The 20678-nt window shown below is 36.0% G+C and overlaps 1 protein-coding gene across 1 annotated transcript in view; it reads left to right on the forward strand.

Moving 5' to 3' along the window:
- The window catches only part of LOC120518724 (protein AHNAK2-like), a 62238-nt gene that overhangs the window by 22692 nt on the left and 18868 nt on the right, over positions 1 to 20678 (forward strand). Inside the window, exons 2-3 of the mRNA XM_039741653.1 lie at positions 13369 to 13418; positions 17072 to 17182. The gene's annotated coding sequence lies outside the window, so the exon portion shown is untranslated. The remainder of the gene's footprint in view (positions 1 to 13368; positions 13419 to 17071; positions 17183 to 20678) is intronic.

Consider the following 20678-nt stretch of genomic DNA (forward strand, 5'->3'; position numbering starts at 1 on the left):
TTCCGCATTTTCTCATGAATGACATTCTAATGTGTAGCATGTATGCCACTGTAGTATGTGCGGTTTATCCAAGGACATAAGCCTAATTTTAAATATATGATGCCACCACCCTTTCGATACTAGTGCTTAATACTGACTCTTTACTACATCTGCTATATGGGATATTAGTGAAAACACTCCTCAGATATGTGCAAATGTAAATAAAGATAGGTATGGTCATCTTTTTAGATGTAAGAAAGATGACTTACATACAGTTCGCATTTGGTCAACACTAGGTAAATGTCTCTCAGAGGTAAATTGCTGTGTTTTACACAATACCATTCTTGAGACAGTTTCAGGAATTTGTCTTTACAACTGAAGTAAATAATTCTCATTCTCACATTTGAATGTGAGTGATCTCTTATGTTTACTATAGAAGCGATAATAAAGAAAGGATCAGGAAAACAGTAGCTGAGCTACTCATGCTGAAATTACAGAGAAGACAGTATCTTATGAACATGACATTAGTATAGAACACACCTATATGCATTACACATCTAAGAACAGGTTTGATGAGACAAGGCAATTCAGCACAAACTAGGTCAGTGCTTCCTTATCATCTGATGTTTCCAAATTATTTTCAATTATAGATCTGAACATTTTTGTGCTATTTTCACCTATACTACTTTGGAACTTTCTCCATGCATTACACTTCTCTTTATATAAAGAAATACATTTGTAATTTACCCACAAACAACTTTCATGTTTGAATAGGACACACAGATTGTTTATGATTAGTGATAAGAAGAGATCTAAGAATGACTTTCATTTCATTTCCAAAGGACAGTATAAGACATTTGCCAATGTTTTAGCACACAAGTTGCTAGGTCAATTGTGAAAGTTTAAAGGATAAAACCAAAGTCAAAACAAAACAAGATAAAAACCAAAATCTTTCTTAACTGCATTAGTACATGAACACCAGACACTTGTAAAGGTATTTACTGTAATGAATACATTTCAGACAATATTTAACAAGTGCCTGAAGTAGAAATGCAGCAAATAAGTGCCAGTACTCTCTGTTTTTGACAGCTTTTCGGTCCACCTCCTGATGCATTGCTACTTTTAGATAATTTCTTAATTGAGCGAGGAAAGTGTCCTCCTCAGAGGTTCAAGAGTGATGAAATACAGACATTTCATTGAAAAGCAGAAGGGTGAGAGGGTGCTTCCTCTTGGAAATTTGATTGCAGTGATATACTGTATGTACATGATTTGCATCCCCCTTGAAGGTCAGAGCAGGAAGTGCCAGTTTACCTAACCATTCACTGCTGGTATAATAATAATAATAAATTTGAGTTATATACCACCTTTCCCATGTGCAAGGCACTTATTTAAACATTGGAAACAAATATTTTCTACATAGAGCAATAAACAGATAAATACTAGATATATAAAGCAAGAACTAGAATAAGAAAAAAAGATAGAAATAATATGTTCTATTTATGGATGAAAAATAGAAGAAAGTGTACAAGCCCACTTCAAGCCTTGTGCTTAACCATTTTATGCATTTATTGTTTGTAATTACATTTTAAGATAAAAAGAAAAAGGATTACAGTAAAATGAAATTAACAATAATTTAATGATTTTTGGGTATGTAAGAACAAAAACAACCATTTTGTATATTATGGCTGCAATGACATCAAGGGTTACATGGTACATGCATTGTGTGCTTAGCAAATATGCAGCAAAATGACATCCTGATACCGAAAATGGCAGCACCCTTGATTCTACAAAACCAAATTGGCAGTGCCCAAGCAAACATACACAAGATGATGAGGTGACGACTGTTGTGAATCTGGATTTTTGGCTTGCTGAGATCTTGATTGTTTAGTTTCTGAAACTTTTTTTCTTGTTATTTATATTTGTTCCAATTATTTCAATGACTTCATTCTGTGCTTTGTTCTTTGTGTGGTCATCGCCATTCTTTGATTATCTGTTGTTTGTGGCTGTAATGTCTGCTGCTGGTTATGCACTATGTCATCAGATCCCACCTTTGTAAGAGGGCAGTGCTCTGTACTGAGTACCCAAACTTTTAAATAATTAAAAAACTCTGCACTCATGTGCTTGTAAGAACGATTTTTTTTTAGCATTGTTTCTTTGACCTTTGCTATACCTTTTCACCAAAGATTTATTGTTCTCTGCGGTGGGCTGGCGCCCTGCCCGGGGGTTTGTTTCCTGCCTTGTGCTCTGTGTTGGCTGGGATTGGCTCCAGCAGACCCCCGTGACCCTGTAGTTAGGATATAGCGGGTTGGATAATGGATGGATGGATTTTTTGTTCTGCTTTTTGGTTTTCTTATTTATTAGTTTGCCCTTTATTGGAAATTACTTTTGCCTATCCTTTTGACACTAATTCCGCTAACTCCCTTTGTTTTATTTAATATGCTGGCCCTTCTCTCTCAATTTTACTGAATGTTCTTGCTTGACACATTTTTTACTTTAAGTGTCATTATTTAGAATATAAACTGCTCAAAAAAAATTAAAAACACTTTGAAAACACATCAGATCTCAATGGGGAAAAAAAGTCCTGCTGGATATCTATACTGATATGGACTGGGTAATGTGTTAGGAATGAAAGGATACCATATCGTTTGATAGAAATGAAAGAGACAGAAGGCTGAATTCAAAGACACCCCGAAAATCAAAGTGAAAAAATGATGCGGCAGGCTAGTCCATTCTGCCGAAATTTCATTGCAGCAACTCCAAATCGTACTCAGTAGTTTGTATGTCCCCCACATGCTTGTATGCATGGCTGACAATGTCGGAGCATGCTCCTAATTAGACGATGGATGGTGTTCCTGGGAACCTCCTCCCAGATCTGGACCAGGACATCACTGAGCTCCTGGGTAGTTTGAGGTGCAACCTGGCGGCGTCGGATGGACCAAAACATAATGTCCCAGAGGTGTTCTATTGGATTTAGGTCTGGCGAGTGAGCGTGGGGGCCAGTCAATGGTATCAATTCCTTCATCCTTCAGGAACTGCCTGCATACTCTTGCCACATGAGGCCGGGCATTGTCGTGCACCAGGAGGAACCCAGGACAGACTGCACCAGCATAGGGTCAGATAATGCGTGCAAGGATTTCATCCTGATAAATAATGGCAGTCAAGGTGCCATTGTCTTGCCTATATATTTACATACAGAGATACAGAAAAAAACATGCATACGTGTACAATATACATACTGTATTTATGTTGGATAGCATGTTGTTTTCACAAATTTAAAAATACTGATAAGACCGGATATCAGTATAAACAGTATTATGTCATTCTCAGCTCTGCATAACTAGAGATCAGATATCACCTTCATGTAAGAGTGCCATCTCATATGAAAGAACAGGACTGGGTGATACTTGAAGAACCAAGTGCAGCTGATAACAGAAGAGTGGATTTGCTATTCTGATTCTAGCAGCTAGATAAAAAGCCTCCTAATTTATCAAAGAAGATTTAAGCATTTAGGTTCAGTAAGCAGGCAAATATATAGAAGAGTCAAAAGAAAATAGGCACTACATTCAAACAGAGTTCAAGAAAAAAAAGAATGGACCAAGGTTAAAAATTAAAATGGGTCAAAAATACCTATTATCTTAAACAGGGGCATACTCAAAAAAACAAACAAAAGATACAGAGGATGCATGAATTGGTACAGGCTTAGGCCAGAAGTATTTTGATACTCGTAGGCTACTTGTGTCATGTGATTGTCCCAGTTGCCAGGCAGCACAGAATGGGAGGACAAGCCAAGGTCATGTTGCATGTGTGGGGTTTGGACATGAACATACTCCCAAAGGGATCTGTGACAAAGCCAGGAAAGTGGGTGTGACCAATTTAATTTAATTGCATTAAATACATATTGTATATCACAATATCAAGACTTACAGAAATTGCTAATCTCTGTCATGAGTAACAGTTTACTCAGGTGGGTCTGCTGTTAATTATTGCAATGTGATGAGAGTACAATAAAATTCTTACTTGCATGTATTAATCAAAAGGCAACATGTCCCCAACTCTTTACCACCATAATTAATTGAGAATAACTACCTCATCTCGAAACTTCTGTGTCCCTCACCTGATGTTTTATAACATACAGATTGCTAATGGCTACTCATAATGGATACTTAAATTAAAGTGTTAATGAAACATCTGAGCATGTTGTGTGCCAAGAGTGATGACTCCTGAAATGTGGCATCCAAGGCCACTGGCATTTAAAACTAGAAAGTTTTGGTTCAGTGTCTGTTTCCTGTTAAGCAAGACACAAAAGCAGCTAAATTACCAAATGTAAAAATATACATGCAAACAATTTGAATAAATCTTTAAAATCTAAGTCACCAAATATACAATTTATAATAGTAATAAGTGAAAGAAATATTACAAAATGTTACAAGGTCTTTCATACTTCTGGTGCTGTCTTCGTTGTTGTTTTCTACTTTTTTTTTTTGATAACATGGATAACTGAAAATTAAGGAAGAGCTAGCACTCAGATATACGCGACAGCAGCTGTTGGACTTGTGTCCTTTGTCTCCCAGAGCACCGGAGCAAATCGCAGGGCTTGCCGGTACAGTGTAAACGTCAGTGAAAAAGAGCAGGTGCCTGACTTCTCAATAAGAGAAGGTACAGACCTTTTCTGCCTTCGATTATCATGGGAAATGTAAGATCTCTGAAGAATAAAATAGATGAGCTGTCAGCACTGTTCAAGAGCCAAGGGGAATACAAAATCAGCAATGTGCTTTACAGAGATGTGACTTAGAGCTGAAACACTGGAGTCGGGTGGGCGAACAGCAGTTGGTGCGAAAGCATGAAGAAGAAAAAAGGCAGGCTTTCCATTTTTGTGAATGAAAAACGGTGCCAACCTGGACACATTACTATTAAAGTACAGGTATGCGACTCGAATGTTGAGCTGCTCGTGGTGGGCTTACAACCTTATTATATGCCAAGAGTTTTCACATATCATTGTGCTGGCTGTTTACCTTCCCCCATCAGCAGTCGCGGCAATCACAACAGACACAATATATTCTTTAATTAGCAAACTTACTATTGACCATCCCAGAGCTTCCATTACAATTTCTAGGAACTATAACCATGCTTCACATTCCTCCAACCTCACCAATTTGTATCACTTTGTGGACTGTACAACAAAAGAAAACAGTACCCTGGACTTGTTGCTAATGTTAAAGAGTTCTATAACACTTTTGCTTTGCCAAATTTAGGCCAATCGGAACATAATTTTGTACAGCTTGTACCTGCACATAAACCCATTGTCCATCAGATGCCCGCCACCACCAGGATAACACAGACCCACAAAGACAGTGTATTGTTTTTCCAAAAACAATCAATGGATCACAAAAGATCTGAAAGCCCTACTTATTATGAAGAAGAGAGCCTTATAGGTATGGACATAAGGATGAAAGAAAGCAGCTACATTTAGAACAGAAGAAACAGCTCCGTAAGGGGAAAGCCAGCTACAGAGACAAACTTAAGCACAGCAAAACAACATTAAGGAAGTGTTAAAGTTTCTGAGGACTATCACTGGCTACAAGCAACCTGTAAAACATGGAGAGGAAGGGAACAAGAGCAGAGCTAATGAACTGAACCAGTTCTTCAATAGGTTTGACTCATTGTCAGTACAGCCCTCCCCCAACCCTGCTGGCCTCTGTGAGCAAATTTAAGAAGATTCGCAATTCCAACTGTCACCTGCACCCTGCATGACCTTGTCTTACAATGACATCACACCTGTGGTCTCCAGCCACTCTCCACTCCCTGGACTTTGTGTCTCTGCTGATCAAGTGAGGAGAGAGCTGGGAAAACTCTGTATAAATAAGGCTTCAGGGTCAGATGGAAGCAGCCCTAGTTTTCTGAAAACATGAGCCAGTCAACTCTGCAGGAGGTGCTCCCATTCCCTGAATTTGCAGAAGGTTCCCCAGCTGTGGAAAACATCCTATGTAGTCCCAGTGCCAAAGAAAAGGCATTCTAGTAATCCCAAGGACTTTAGACCAGTTGCTCTTACTTCAAACATCATGAAGAAATTTGAGAAGCTGGTCCTAAAACAGCTATGACCCCTGGTTTTAGAACATCTGGGTCCTCTGCAATTTGCCTATCAGACACATATCGGTGTGGAAGATGCTCTCATTTACATGCTCCACAGAGCCTAGTCCCACTTGGACAAAGCTGGCACTAAAGTCAGGATAATGTTGTTTGACCTTTCCAGTGTTTTAAAATCATTCTGCCTCAATGACTGTGGAAAAAGCTAAATGCTTTGAATATTAATACCTCCACAATTTCCTGGATCATGGACTATCTAAACAATAGATAGCAGTTTGTGAGGCTGAGGGACTATGTGTCAGAAATGATAGTGTGTAATACTGGAGCACCTCAGAGAACTGTTCTTGATAGACTGGCTATATTATTTGTTCTGTGAGTATGTGTCCTTGTTTTTAATGTTTCTGCTGCTGTATGCATATGAATTTCCCCATGGGATTAATAAACATTATTTAATCTAATCTATTTAATATTGTAATCTTAGTCATCTTCAGTACATTAAAATAAGACATTTTTTACAAAGCAGCCACAAACAAAAGCTGAGATTTCTTTACAGTCGTATAACATTTGTTCTTGTTAGTAAATCTTTTCAAACTCATTCATTTGTTTTTGTAACTTTTTCAAAGTTTGACAGTATAAAGTGTTTCTTTAATAGCAGTCAAGTACAAGTGTATAAGTAATAAGAAGAGCACACCATTCAACATCTTTAAAAGCCTTGAAAATACCTTCATCTACTGTATCTACTCTTTTAGCTGACTTAATTTAGGATAATGGGAACCAAGTGCTTATGCCAGCATCACTGGGCACAAGATGCCATCATAAGGCACACACATGCACACACTCACTCTCATACTAGGTCAATTCAAATATGCCAATTAATCTAGCACACACTTTTGAGACGTGAAGAAAAAAATATGTACTTGGAGAAAAACACATTCAGACTTTTGGTGGATGCTCAAATGGATTCAAAAGTGCATAAAATTTTAGGATATCTGTATTTTTTCTGTAACATTTGCTTATTGAGGTATGAAACTTCTCAGCTAATTTATCCTACAATACACAGCACAGACATGATCCCTATTTTCATAAAAGACAGTGTTCCATAAAGATGTGACTGTGGTACACGTACTGTACACAACATCGCCTTAATGCAGCAGTTCTCAAACTTTCGTATTTCGCATTTTCCCCCTGCATAAAATAAGATAGATGAGAATAACCCATGATACAACTAACAAAGGTATGATACTCGTGCGGTGTCGCGGTATCCTATCATTTTTACCTCCATAAGATTTGCATGTGTTCGGCTAACTTCGATGAAATATTTGCAGTTTATTTTTTTAAAGCGCTTTAATAACTGTTAAAATGCCTTGTGCGGTTTTTGGTAGTAATTCTAATCCCACAAAGAATAAATTATTTATTCTTTTTAAATTTTTTTTTTATGTAAAGAAACGATTAAATATGTTTTAATTTTTGAAAATCTCGTAATTGAGGAAACCGATGAAGTCAACCTGCGCAAGATGAACGTATTTTCATCTGACAAATATTATACCGCTGTTAGTTGTACCATGAAAATAACCCAATATGCAGTAAATTATTTAACTCAATTTGGCAATATTGGCTACACTGCCAATGTGGTGCAGTCGTGCTGCATTATCACCTGATCTACTGTTACCCGAATGTTCGCGACAAATACCGATATGTCTCGAATTTTCTGGATTGAAAATACACGACTATAAAAGCATTAAATCTATGCCTTAGAAATGTTTTATTTTAATTTTAGTTATAATGCATTCGTTGTGATTATATGCTTGCAAATTTAAATTTGAAATAAAAATGTAAAAAAATTATTTTGATGTCTTGTTCATTTATTCGACGCCCCCTTTGTACAGCTTCAGCGCCCCCCCCAGGGGGGCACACCCCACAGTTTGAGAACCGCTGGCCTTAATGTATGTTTAAAGGGTCGGAAATAATGGAAAGTGGAAAAAGGAAATTATTTTTAGAGAACCAGCTAAATGGAGGACCTCACATTCAGCTTTTGTGATTAAACTGTGGTGATCATTTTCACAACCAGATGCCAATAAACGTTGGCAAATTACATAAAGAAATACTTCTGTAACTTTGGTGGTTAGCATCATAAATGTCTATGATTGTAATATTCTTACTACACCAAAACAAATTCAGGTATCAGAAACAATTACATTGTGTCATCTTGCATTTATCCCATTGAAACCAATGTGCCAGAGATTGAGGGAGACTCTTCTATTTACCTGACATACACAAGTCTCTAAGTGGCTTGTCTACTGTACCCTGACATTCAAGCTTACTGCCCTACTGCAGATCAGGCATACAAACCACTTAACTGGGTCACCTAATGAAGATATTCTGTTCTAAACTCCATATAGTTAACATGTGGACTCTTTGCTGTTAACACACTAGCATATTAACCACCATTATAATATTTTCATTGCAGTGTCTGGGCATCAAACAAGACCTATTCTGTGATGATAAGCTTAACAGCTGGGGAGTTGACAGATATTTCACCATTACATAAGCACAAAGCTGCTGCCTATGCTTAATGGGTAACAGGTGCAACCTACTCATCACAGGCTGTATCAAACATTCATTTTTATTTGGACTTAGTCCAGTTCAGGTTCATATATAATATCTAACAGGGTTTAAATCTTGCTATGCATGACCCCCTTATGTTCAGTATGATTATATTCAGAAATGATTCAGATATGAAAGACAAATATATTTTCAAACAGATCATTTTTATGAAAATATGTACATTAGATTAACTTCGTAACCATATATTTCAGATTTATTACACGTGTCCCAACTATTCAAACTGCATGAAAATGAACACTAACTACAAAAGAACTGTATATTTTTAGACCAAGTCTTTTTCCAAATCTTATATTTCAAGGACCTCTAAGTGTTTTAAACATTAAGCTTTTTAAAAAGTAATAACGAAAATGGCACTTGATTTATGGATTTAAATTATAGCCTGCTACAACCTGAATATTTCACAAGTATTGTTGCCTAGGGATAATAAACTTGCAGATTGTTTTTTAGAAAATCAATGCTGCTCTTCTGAAGTGGGTATCCTGTTTCCGAACATTTGTACAGAAAAAGGCACCGTCTCTGTTTACATGGTCAAGAAGCGGCAATGTCCTTCCAGGTATTGTACTGTACATCTGCGAGCCCTTGGTTTACTGCAGGACTCAGAGCAAAATGAAGTAAAACCAACAAAATTTAACAACGGGGATTCTGTTTAAAAGCACAAATGTAAGGTTACACAAAAGACATAATTACAGTATAACACGTGGCAAATTAGTAAAAGCTAAACTCATCCTGCATATCAATAATTACTTTAGGGGGTAGCTGCTTAACTGTATAGCTTACTAAATCCTCTTTGCTAATTTTTATTTTGTGCTCACCAGCAAATCTTCTCCATTTTCACTTTCCTACTACTCAACACTTATGAATCATACTAAAGACACAGCTCAAGGGTTGCCATAAAACACAATTTACTTATATGTAAGACTCTGCTTTGAAGATAGATTCAGAGTAGAGGCATTCATTCCCACTCAACTTTTACGGGACTTCACTTAATACTTTACAGTGCACAGGAAGGCACTGAAGTTGTTTGTTCTGGAGTTACTTTATGGTAGTGGTATTGAAATCCAATCCAATGCAGCTGTTTAGTTAAGATTAGATTATTTATTTATAAAAGCACATTTAAAACTACAGAGGTTGCGCCAAAGTGCTGTACAAAGAAGCATTAAAATAAACACAATGCAAACAATCATGCAGAAGCAGATTAATAAAACAACCAATTATAACATCCACCAAAATCCCATTATACATACAGTAGGTCTTAAGGAGTGATAACAATGATTAAATCTATAAAGCATCATTCATTGGATTACAACAATTGAGCATTTACTGTACATATATAATCATACATGTATTTTAAAATGTAAAGTAATTAATTTGTATTAATATGCATACTATATACAGTATATTATGGCACATGGTCTCATTAAAAATCAAGATGACACCAGTCTAAGAAATGTAGCAAAATGTAAGAATATTGGAAAAATCAGGCTAACAGAACATACAGCCAATTAAAATTGGAAGAAAGAAAAAAAAAATGACAACTATACCTATTATAAAGTAGAATTCTGTTATTTTCTGAACCTGTTAATCCCATAAATATGCACATTACAATACATCATGCAGTATTGCCCCCATGGCTCTTTCAAAAGTAGACTGTGTTAAAATAATGGCCAATTAGTTCAATTTTAATTTATAAGACATAACAGAAAACCCCTTATTTTCTGTCAGATCACTCCATGGTTTTGTACAAGAGCAAAAAACTCATTTTGATAACGCTCAGAATTAGTCTTTTTACCCTTCTATTAACAGGACATTGTTATGTTAGAGGAGTCTGTCTAATCCTTAACATCTGTTTTCAAGAGTCTGGTGGTCCAGTTAGAGCCATTTCCAATAATGATTCATAGGTTGAAAAGTGGGTAGAGTCAGACAGGGTGCCAGAAAAGATTCAAGCAGGATATGATTTAGTAGTGAAAATGGCTCTTAGGATGTGGAACATCACTTCACTTTTGAGTAAGGAGACAAAAGTGAAGTCCATGGGTAGTTGAAAATGAATGGGCAGGTATAGCTGCGATTGTCTCTGGAACCACATATTGAAATGCTGTTGTCTAAAATAAGCTCTTAAAGCACAGAGGAAGCAATTATTTCCGTATTTCTTTGTCTTCTGCATTCATCTCCTTATCAAATTTATTAATTTAGGTATGTTTACAAGCCTTAAATTTCATGCCGTTTGCCTTGCTCTCTCTCTCAGGGGTGGGGATCGATTTGTCCTTAAACTCAATTTTTCTTTTTGTAAAAAATTGATTGATTTGTATGGATTGCAATAAAATTAATAAAACTTCAAAAAAAAAAAAAAGAAATGCTGTTGTCTGTCTTCGGCTCTTGAATAGCCCCAAACATACGGGCCTGCCCTGGTATGGAGATATTTCATTATTTCTTTTTTTTTAAGTCTTTACAGAATCTGGAGTTTGTCCTAGTAGTAACTACGGCCCCAAAGTGACAATGTGCCCCAATGTGACTTCGACCTATTGAGATAAACACTTTGACCATTATTTGCTTATAAAATTCTAATAACTAGAAGGAAAATGTCTTGGAGGGGAAAAACTGAGATGAAAGAAAAACAATCTTAGACCAACAAGCTGCCATGTAAAGTATGGCTGGAAATGCAACTCTAGCATGAGCTGCAGGTCAGAATGAGCTGACAATGAAATTGTCAAAAGTATTGTATTGTATGGAAAAGAATGAAGGGGAGAACAAGCAGATTGTCATATAAGGGTAGAAATAAAAGATATAGGTGAGCAAAGGTGATCAAAAAGTACTAAACAAATCCAGTTTCTAAAAACAGGCATTAGCAATACATTAGATTTCCAAAAATGAACAAATCACAAGGAAAAATACAAAAAATCCAAGATAAAACCTCCTAACATAAGAACCTCCAAAAACAATACAACATAAAGATGCAGAAGTGCACAATGCTACAGCAAAACTGTCATTCAAGCTCCCTTTTTTTATTTTTCTTGCACCCCTCCCATTATGTTACTGCTGCATAATTAATGTTGTGCAGCAACAGACACATACAGAAGGGCCAGGGATAAATAACCGAAAAAAGGAAAGCAGTTTCCAACATTCTCCACTTTATTATTTTCATTGATCAACATAATCAATATTACAAATTATCTAGATTGAGGACATACAGATAATGTTGTACTTTTGGTCTTGCCTGATGTGGTTTTAGTTTACTTCCAAGCTAGACTGTGAAGCAGTCTGGAAACACTTATTGAACATACCCCAATTGTTTTCATAGCCCTAAAATTGGATAAAATGATTCAGAAAATGTATGGATTGACATTGTTCATTATTTAGGTGGTATTCTTGTTTTTTATTTCAATTCCTGTAATGTATGCAAACACTATGGCCTATTTGCTGTTGGCTTTGAGGTTGGAAGGGTGGATTGCCTTCTCAGGGTGTTATATTTTAAGTCTACAATGGACTCAGCAGATTTTACATGCTATGTAATCTTAAAGGAATACTCCACACAAAAATAATATTTTTTATATGTTACTTTTCCCATGTAGTTTATAGTGATGACAGAGAAAAATGTTTTTTTCCCATACAGACTGGGCAACAGAAAACAATATCAAAAACGTCCATGAACAAAATCTCCCGTTACTCGTGTTGCATAATCCAGTCTTATGCTCACAACCTCCACTTGTATTTACACAAACATTTTGTTAAGTAAACTACGTTTTGAAAACACTCTTGTGAATGAAAATGGAATATACTCAGACATGAACAAATATTTGAATGTAGACCTGTGTCCTGTCATTACACTGATATTCATTTCCAGAACTGAAATAAGCTAGTACCCTTCACCTTAATTACAAAATGCAAGAACAAGCTACATATTTTTTCAAAATGTATAAAAAATGCTTCACTTCAGAATATAATTTCATGTGGGAAATTAATATACAGTATACCTTGACTGTGAAAAAATAACTTTGACTTGATAAATATCAAGCTTATTTTTTTAGCCAGAATATTGTCTGTCTCAGTCCTTACTGAACCACGATGCTGCCCAACAGCAATATATCAATATAAGCTTGTTATGGGTGACTAAATGGTTTATGGTGGCTTTTCTCCAAGGACAATGTTTTTTTTCCCACATGCCAAAGATTTTAGTGTTAGACTGTCTGTAAAAACCATAAAGTACACGAGTGCTCCTTATGATGTCCCCAAAAACACTGTATTGGACTAAGTAGGTTCTGTAAACAAATGGATGGAGAAATGGCTGAAATATGCAGTTTTTCTGCTACTAACAGACAAGACAAACAGTATTTAGTAATATTATTGGCTAAATTAAAGCTGAGAAAAACTGGTAGTGAGAACTGCTGACAGGTTGTGCCTGTGGGACGAGTAGAGAACAATACAATCGAAGAAGGTGTGTGATGCAATTTTTAGAGTGAGGAACATAATAACAATGAATCAATTTAATTTATGGTACTGAGCAGATGAAAGCTGAGAAGAGCTGACAGGAGTCAATGTAACTAAAAGGCTGGATTTGTGATGCCAGTAGGGCACAATACTATTTGAAAGGTTAATATACCGGTTATAATAATAAACTAATATAAATCTTTTTAAATTTTTTATTATTAAAAATTACTCATATATGTTACTTTTTGTGTTATTTAGGGCATAGAAGACATCTTAAAGGGTCAGAACCTGACACAGAGGATGAGCTGGTAAGACGTTTTCACCTGTTGCTTTGTTTTTTATTCTTTAATAATACAGTTCATGTTGAACATCCAAATTGAATCCTGCTTATCATCACCCTGACAACCATCTATACTTTGTAGAAGAAACATTTCCAGCTTCATACTGCAAGATGTAACATAGTAAAACATTGTCAGTTGAGCTTGATGCATTTCAGGTTAGTTAGAGCCCAAACATGATGCCTTTCTGTCACAGATATTGCAAGATATTTAAAAATATTTATCACTGGCAGCATGAGGTGCATAATAGGATACAAACCTCCCTAGGAAACCTGTCCATCACAGAGCATCCTCACTTACCCTGACAGCCGCCACCTTACTAACCAGATTCCTTAAAAACACCTTGATTATTCTACAGGGTGCAACCTTTAAAGGTAACTGATTCTATATAAGAGGTTTAACTAAACTAATTATGATGTATTGCTTTCTTTACACCTCATCTTTATTGCAATTTAATGAAGAATTAGACAGAGGAAGGTCACATTTTTCTATATATTCCAATAGTAATTGATAAGGTTGGGTACTTTGAGTGCAGAACGTAGTAGGACAGGAGTATCAAATTCAGATCCTGTTAGTTAGTTAATTAATTAGTAGCCAATTATTCAACTGATAAACATAATGACATGTAAGGTGTCTCTTTGGACATGCATTTCCATGCATGTATTAGCCACAGATAGAGATATTATATGGTAATGAGGTTTAACTATTTTAACAGGTTGCACCTCACTTTCACACTCTAACCTTGAACAAACAGCATACAAATTCCAAATGCATCCACATAAAGAATTTACTGGAGTGCCGTGAAGTGTGGCATCAGTTAAGAGGGAGTGAAAGTGTCCAAAAAGTAGTTCACAATCTAAATTCTTTAGATCTACTAAAGGAAAGCTTTCAGCATACCAACATATAAGTAAGTCTGCTTCACAGGATGTAGGTTACACAGTGGCATTTCTATACCAGACATGATTTTCTAAATAACAGCTGGCTAATCATTCACTAAACAGATTTGTAAAAGATTGTAGGCATGGCATTTCCCAGCTTTTCCTTTTGCTGCCAAGTCAACAGTTTCTCACCCCTGTATCCTCCAGCTGTAACAGGCCTGACTTGACAAACAGTTATTTTATTTAGCAGGTAGTGTGGCTCCTCCACTTGCTCACCACAAAATTCAGTGACTCGGCACCAAACCATTCTATCATCTTGCACCCCACTCTTTCTATGGCCACACTAACTACTTGCAAGTAGAGTCCTTCCATCAGCCCACTTCCTGATTTTATGCTTGACCAGACTCTGGAAGGTCACTTCTGAGTCAATTCCAGAAAAATATTCTAGGGCCCTGGGATACCCCTAATAAGGCTTGGGGTGTTTTCAATGGAGCTCTGCAGACCACATTTGTTCTTACATTCTTACAACCCAACATTTACTTAAGCCGCACGGTAACTCAATAACATGAAACAAGGTGTGGCATCTCCAGGATGTAGAGATCTTTAGCTGGTCTCTGTTGACTTGTAGGAGAATCATGATCCTCATTTTGATGTCCTCAGGGCAAAAATTTCATAAACAGACCTTACAGATAGATAGATAGATAGATAGATAGATAGATAGATAGATAGATAGATAGATAGATAGATAGATAGATAGATAGATTAAATGTGTTTGATAATGGAGGGATGATAATAATAAGCAGGTTTGATAATGGAGTTCACTACACTGTAATAGCCCACAAGGGCTGCTACTCCGAATGTGCAAGTAATAGAAGTGTACAAGCATCCCAAAATTCTATTTCAGGGTTGTTCCTGTCAATTCAGACACTTCTGCGACCATGTTGACTGAGAGTCACCTTTGGCTGCTCAGAGGCAGTCACATTTTCTGATTCCTGCCTGTTGGAATATTACCTGAGCAATGAATAAATACACACAGATACAGTCAGACTTACAAGATTAGACCTTTAAAAAGTCCCAAGGAAACAAAACACAAATTGATCAGTGCTGTACAAAATATTGGGTTTGAATCCCTTTCTATAAAGTGGAATGGCATTTCAACTTTCATAACCCCCAAACCTCCATAAATCTCTCCCAGTGGCTTCCAGGGTCAGGAGATGCCCTTTGTGGCTATGCAGCTTCCAGGATAGAGTGCTCTCTAGTGGGCCCTGGTGTTACTGCACTCTTATGTCTCCTAGCTGCTAGATAGATAGATAGATAGATAGATAGATAGATAGATAGATAGATAGATAGATAGATAGATAGATAGATCCTATTATAGGGAAGGTTTTTCTTCTTTTGTAAGACCTCTGCACGCCTTATTTATGTTTTCCCTCTGGCAATCTGTACCAGCTGGGTAACCTATTACATTGACCTAATTGTTGAAACTTCAGTTTTACAATAGAACTGTTCTTCACTAAAATATACCTTTGCAGATGATAGCTAAAGGGGTTGTTAAGATATTGAAGCAGAGATCTGAAATCTCCATATAAAAATACATTTTATGAGTGAAAGTCAGATGTTGTGTTAGTCTTTATCAGACTGGACCAAATATAGGCAAATAGTGTGGCTTTGTGACTGGTCATAACTCGTGGAACACATCAATAATGTTCAATCTTTACCAACTGGGCCAGAAATCGTCCCTCAACCCAGTCAGGACACCAGTTTGTCTATTAGGATGCTTACAATGCTTATGTCTTCATTGGGAAGGACTTGGTACAAATACACAATATAACTTACAATTGGAAGGTCAGATGATCTTTCACTAAATTTGATCTGTCAGGAATTCCTGCTATAGAAATAGGGTTTGTATACTCTCCTTGTAAAGTGTATTAGAGTTCCATTCATTGTGATGACTGCAATAATGTTTAAAAGATACTAATTAGTTTATTATGTCCCTTTTTGCAGGCACAAGAGAAATCAGAACTAATTAAGCCAAATTGTGCACAGGGAGAGAAACCACCTGTTACAAGAGAGAGTCTGGGAATGTAAAATAAACCAAATAAAATGGCTACAGGAAGCCCTATAAACTTCTTGTTGAGGTTGAGAATGAGTTTAGTTTGATGTTGATGGTAAAGTTTACGGTATTAATTTAATATTGATTTACTATCAGTCAACAGAATGTAAAAGGTTTAGAAATAGTTTAAGAGCTAAAGAAACTCCTACAAACACAGAAAGACTTTCCTTTGAAGAACTGCATCTCACCACAGCATTTTGGATTTTTGATACATTGTAAACTTACTGACTTACTAAAACAAAGACATTTGTAATCTTTCTTGGATCTTTTTTGTTACAAAATGTAGTACTTCTTACGAAGGAGATCAACTTCAACCTTTTGACTTAAATTGAAACTAGTAAATCCAATGCACACTTAATTTCACAATTCAATGTAGTATAGAATTCAAATACAACTTGCTTGTTCTTTCATCTTGTTCAAGCTTATCTACACATCTGCTATCAAAAACTGTTAATTCATGTAACGGATACCCACCTCTTATTTACTTTGTGATCTTAGGAAATCACTCAAACTGCATAAATTCCATATCATATATATTGAGTTCATCTGTTCACTAGAGAAAAGCAATATATAAAATAAAGGATGTTATTACATATATTCGATTGCGTAATACTTTTAAATACATTTTACAGGTTATTGAAGAACCCTCAGAGTTCATAGAAGAGGAAAGGCCCCGTCCACAAGGATCATCACCTGTGTATGAATATGCCATTCAAGAAGATTACAGTATTTTAGATAAGCAAGTGAGTAAATATTAACAATCAATGTCTTGAAAATGTCACAGAAAAAATAACTTGAACATTATTATATATTTTTGTGAGGCAAATATGGAGCATCGACATCACGGTAGGGTAGTGGTAGTGCTACTGCCTCATGAATCCATCTTGCTGGGTCTGAATATTGTGCATGGTCATTGTTGTTTGGACTGGGTTTTGTTTATTCAATGTACTAGTAACGATATTCTTTATTCAATGCAGTAGTAATGATATTGTTTGTATTCATCAGCTTACAAGATCAGTACTCTCCCTTACTGTAATATGGGGAGACCAATTTGGGACCAATTAGACAAATTAGCGAGGGTGGACAGAAAAAAAAATCCAGTAAAGCTAAAAACAAAATCTGTATGGTTTGCAGGTCAAAAGACAACCCAGTCCCCACTGGGTACTGACATACATTATCTTAAATAGTTCTTTATTGGATTTTCATAGATATAAAAAACATAGTTTTGTGAATTTCCTCCTAACCTCTTGACAGTTATAGTCTAATTATGGGGAGGTTTTTGTCTGTTTTGCCTTGTAACTAAATCAATGCAAGGACATTACAGTCAGATTTTTATTTTGTATTTTTCTTTTTCCAATAGCAGATGATGACTTTCCCTCTGACTACCATGCCAACATTATCATAACCAAAGATCAATATGAAATGTCAGCAAGCAGCAAGCAGTGAAGTCTATGGCCCTTAAATTCCTGCTAAATGGTGACCCATTATCATTAAGATCATTTGTACAAGATATCACAGTCAAGATCATAAGCAGCTGGGTCCATCCACCATCCTTACACATGACAATAAGAATGAAAGGCTTTTAACAGGATAATCATTTTAATGGTCACCATTTCCTCCAATATATTTATCCCTCATACACTGAAGTGGGAATGTCAAGTAACTTGAAAATATATACAAGTATATACTTTTCAGTTAACGTTAACATATACTGTATCTTATAGTATCGGGCGGTAGAGTTGGCTGCTGGACCTCCATTCATTCTTCATAGTGCTGCAGACCTTGAACTAGGCAATTTTCACCATTCTCTTCTGCATAATTGTTACAGCAGGATTTTCATCATGCAAACATGTCAATGTTCTTCTTTTGTAATGTTAAATCAAGGTTAGTTTGCCCCCTGTCATTTTAGGTGTTGTGTTTCCCATATGCCTTCAATAGTGTGCTGTGCATACTGGCATAGGCAGGAACCTTTTTGGATGCAGCGTTCAGAGCAAGCATTAGTTACAATCACCTCAAATAAGCAGCCACTTCTTTTAATGAGTGTGTCTTTAGCTACAATATTGAATAGATCAGAGTGCTATGTTAAAGTTTCAATCTATTAATGAAACTGAAAAAATAATGGACAAATCAATCCTAATGTAGAGCACTAGAAGTGTTTACTTAGATGTCTCTAATCCACTTTTTGTCATAAATACAGAAACAGATATATAGCAACACATGACAAGATGATTCTGGTATGTAACTATTAGAAATCACATGCCACAAATAAACATTTAGAAATAACAACTCACAGTTTTTATTAAAGCACAATGGTGCTAGTATGATATCAACTCATCTGCTGTACCTTGGTGTACTGGCTCTGTATACTAAATGACTACTAGCAGTGTATGAATCTCTATTTATGTTCACAGGCTCTCTTATGCAGCAATGCCAATATCTGCTGAACAAAGGTTTCATTGTAATCTCACATTATTAAAATATTGATACCAACATATCAGATAATCTTTTCATATTTAGTTTGTTTCTTTTACTATTGTCATGAATCAAAAGATCTTGCATTTTGTTATTTTGAAATGTACTCTTGTGTATATTTGTTTGTTTTACAAAGTGCCTTGTGATGCTACACACTACTACATGAAGTGTGTTACATAAAGTAAATATTGATTAACTAATTTACATACTATTTATTAATAAGATTCCATCTATTTAATCACATGCTCCCTGCATATCATGTCATAGTAAAAAAATACTGTTTCAAGCCACCAGTATTCGCATTCTCTTCTAAAATTTAGTCAGCTTCTTAAATATTAGATTTGAGAGGCTGTTCTCCTGCAGGAATTTAGATTGACACTTATCTAAACAGTATTCTGTGGTTTAGACAGAATTTTATTTGGCTTCACCCCCATGAATGTTTAGAAATTTGACACCAAAACTTCTTAAATTTTAAGAAATGAGTGTGAAAATCTCATGATTCTGACTAATTATCTTGTGATCATGAGAAAACTCTTTTCCTTAAAGATCTTAAATAACCATTTAAGACTCCAAGTTCCAGAAGTTAGACAGAAATCCCTTTGTTGTGGCCTTAGCATTTGACTCAGCAATGCGTATGAAATTAATAATTTAGCTAGGGTGGAGTGAAACATTTTTCTGCATGGTTATTTTTATTTTGTGCATGACATTAGGTGACACCTAGTGGTTTTCTAACAGCAACATACTTTGGAATATACCGTAATGATTTTTTTTTTCTGTATGTCCTCTTCAGTTGCATTTATGCTCATGTTTCCATTTTTAACAGTAAAGTCTTCTTCACGGGGGAAAACCAACACTGATTGTGTTTAAAAACAATGGAATAATTTGCTTTGTACAACACCAGCTACTGAACCTTGTTGCTCTTTCTCTGCTTTCTTGCAGTATTTTGATCTAAATCTGTTAATTTATATTTTACACTAGTTTTCTATTTTACATTGTAAAACTAGAAGTAAAAGAATCTACATTATTGTTAATAGTTCCTTTTTAATAATAACATACTGATTTTGAAATAAATATTGTATGTAATGGAAATGGCAACATTTCCCTGAAAATCCTCTTCTGTAGTATCTTAAAAGGCATCAGCCTCATTAAATGGAGAACATTTCTACTGTCACATTATTAACAAAAATGTACGTAAAAATGAAATCATGGAATTTAGATAGATCAGACTTCACTTTATCTAAATTTAACATCTATGCTGCTTCTCCAATACAAGATGCAGGAACTTTTTTTACAATTTATATAATTTATTAAAATGGCTTCAGTATAAGCTATTGGACAGATTACAGATGTCATATTACTGTGACCAGATGAACAGACCAACATAAGCCAGAAGGTATGTTGGGATTTTAATTGGCACAAAGAAAGCAACAACAAAACACAAAAAGGTGGTGCACTTTTCTCTAACAAGGTTGGCTCTCCACAGCCTGGCCAATTTTCAAAATAGTGCTCCAACAGTGGGAGCTTGGCCCTTGATGAAAGCATGGTAAAAAATGAAGTGCCACCTGACACGACCCATTTTAATGGCGTCCTTGGTAGAAGAGATGCCGCCAACCCTGAAGCTGTGGACAGGGCTAGGCACCCTCCTTGACTGACGTCTCTGAACTATGGGGGAAAGAGAACATACAGTTAGCGCCAGCACCCCTCTCGTCCTGGAGTGGTATTGTTTTCCTATTTAGAGCTCCGAAAGTGGTACCCAAGTGTGACACT

This window comes from Polypterus senegalus, chromosome 18 (assembly GCF_016835505.1).
Source record: "Polypterus senegalus isolate Bchr_013 chromosome 18, ASM1683550v1, whole genome shotgun sequence".
NCBI classification, from domain to species: domain Eukaryota; kingdom Metazoa; phylum Chordata; class Cladistia; order Polypteriformes; family Polypteridae; genus Polypterus; species Polypterus senegalus.